The sequence below is a fragment of the Sardina pilchardus genome, chromosome 1 (assembly GCF_963854185.1).
Source record: "Sardina pilchardus chromosome 1, fSarPil1.1, whole genome shotgun sequence".
Taxonomy (NCBI): domain Eukaryota; kingdom Metazoa; phylum Chordata; class Actinopteri; order Clupeiformes; family Clupeidae; genus Sardina; species Sardina pilchardus.
This window is the reverse complement of record NC_084994.1, coordinates 2,490,591-2,493,090: the sequence shown is the minus strand read 5'-3', so window position 1 is coordinate 2,493,090 and position 2,500 is coordinate 2,490,591. Positions and strand designations below refer to the sequence as shown.

At 50.1% G+C, this 2,500-nt stretch overlaps 1 protein-coding gene across 4 annotated transcripts in view; it reads right to left on the bottom strand.

Moving 5' to 3' along the window:
• The window catches only part of mad1l1 (mitotic arrest deficient 1 like 1), a 47,010-nt gene that overhangs the window by 8,394 nt on the left and 36,116 nt on the right, over positions 1–2,500 (bottom strand). The gene's annotated exons all lie outside the window — the stretch shown is intronic.

Here is a 2,500-nt window from a genome sequence, read left to right as displayed (position 1 = left end):
AGTTATCGTTTGCACGACGTTTAAATGACGTCATGACTGTATATTACTGCTACCGGACGAACTGATACCCAGCTGCTGACATCATGTGGGAAAGGCCTATTAGGAGCGGCTTTTGGTCTAGCATGACAACTTCTGATATGTACAGTTAACCTGCATTTCTGATTGGATATTAGCAGCACAATCAGCTCCACTGATTGGTTCATTGATGAGGCACTTCCGCGGAGGATCTTCCTCCCTTTCAATGATATTCACGAGCCGCGGGGTCCGCCTGGAGAGTTTATTACGGGCACTTAAGTGTGCGGGAATCTCCCGCATTAGAATCATTAAGGTGCGGGAAATGAAAAAAATATGCGGGATACCCGCAATCCCGCACACAAATTCAGGCCCTGCCCCAGTATACACACACAGTCTCAAACATAACGTATTTCCTGCTATCTAATGGCAAAGTGTAACAAAGTGCTAGAACACACACACACACACACTGGATTCAAATATACATACACACACTTCAACAGATTCAAACACACACACACTAATGTAATATAGATTAAAATAAACAAACACACACACTGACAGACACTCAAAGACAACTGAAAATCAGTATGATGGGGACAGAATATGTGGCTGTGTGTGTGTGTGTGTGTGACAGTCCAAGGTTAATAAATATTGACAGCAAATTATCTTTAGTGCCGGAGCCACAGGTGGAGTCAGCCATGCTCATCACACACACACACACACACACACACACACACAGACACAGACACAGACACAGACACACAGAGAGAGAGAGAGAGAGAGAGAGAGAGAGAGAGAGAGAGAGAGAGAGAGGGAGAGAGAGACACACACACACACTGACTCATTCATTCAGACATCGATCATTGTGGGTTGGCTCGCTCTCTCTCGCTCTCTCTGGCTCAGAGATGATCTGATTAGTACGGCTCTTCGAAGCGCCAGGCTGCACACATCACAAAATATCACAGAGACGGACATACACACACACACTCTCTCTCTCTCACACACACACACACACACGCACACAAGTAGAGGGATGATATCTGGGAATAGAAAGCTCTTCGTAATCACCAAGAGATAATGTATGCATTGCTATAGACAGATAGCCTAGAAATCTAGACGCACCCTAGCGGCCAAAAATATTTTTGCCTAGCAGGATGGTCTAGGGTCACACCGTTGAGGCCAAGCCTGCGCTAGGCTCCAGGCCAGCCTAGCCAATCAGAACGCTCTATCTGTGTACAGAGTCCTTGAGCCCGCCTTGAGCTCACATTCGGCTCAGCGTAGACGGACGTGAGGCGGTACTGGTTCTGTGTGTGTGTGTGTGTGTGTGTGTGTGTGTGTGTGTGTGTGTGTGTGTGTGTGTGTGTGTGTGTGTGTGTGTGTGTGTGTGTGTGTGTGTGTGTGTGTGTACCTTGAAGAGGAGTGAGTCGTCCATGTGCTCAGCGTAGACGGAGGTGAGACGGTACTGGTTCTGGGTGGTGATGTGTGTGTGTGTGTGTGTGTGTGTGTGTGTGTGTGTGTGTGTGTGTGTGTGTGTGTGTGTGTGTGTGTGTGTGTGTGTGTACCTTGAAGAGGAGTGAGTCGTCCATGTGCTCGGCGTAGACGGAGGTGAGACGGTACTGGTTCTCGGTGGTGATGTGTGTGTGTGTGTGTGTGTGTGTGTGTGTGTGTGTGTGTGTGTGTGTGTGTGTGTGTGTGTGTGTGTGTGTGTGTGTACCTTGAAGAGGAGTGAGTCGTCCATGTGCTCGGCGTAGACGGAGGTGAGGCGGTACTGGTTCTGTGTGTGTGTGTGTGTGTGTGTGTGTGTGTGTGTGTGTGTGTGTGTGTGTGTACCTTGAAGAGGAGTGAGTCGTCCATGTGCTCGGCGTAGACGGAGGTGAGGCGGTACTGGTTCTGTGTGTGTGTGTGTGTGTGTGTGTGTGTGTGTGTGTGTGTGTGTGTGTGTGTGTGTGTGTGTGTGTGTGTGTGTGTGTGTGTGTGTGTGTGTGTGTGTGTGTGTGTGTGTACCTTGAAGAGGAGCGAGTCGTCCATGTGCTCGGCGTAGACGGAGGTGAGACGGTACTGGTTCTCGGTGGTGATGTGTGTGTGTGTGTGTGTGTGTGTGTGTGTGTGTGTGTGTGTGTGTGTGTACCTTGAAGAGGAGCGAGTCGTCCATGTGCTCGGCGTAGACGGAGGTGAGACGGTACTGGTTCTCGGTGGTGATGTGTGTGTGTGTGTGTGTGTGTGTGTGTGTGTGTGTGTGTGTGTGTGTGTGTGTGTACCTTGAAGAGGAGCGAGTCGTCCATGTGCTCGGCGTAGACGGAGGTGAGGCGGTACTGGTTCTCGGTGGTGATGTGTGTGTGTGTGTGTGTGTGTGTGTGTGTGTGTGTGTGTGTGTGTACCTTGAAGAGGAGCGAGTCGTCCATGTGCTCGGCGTAGACGGAGGTGAGGCGGTACTGGTTCTGTGTGTGTGTGTGTGTGTGTGTGTGTGTGTGTGTGTGTGTGTGTG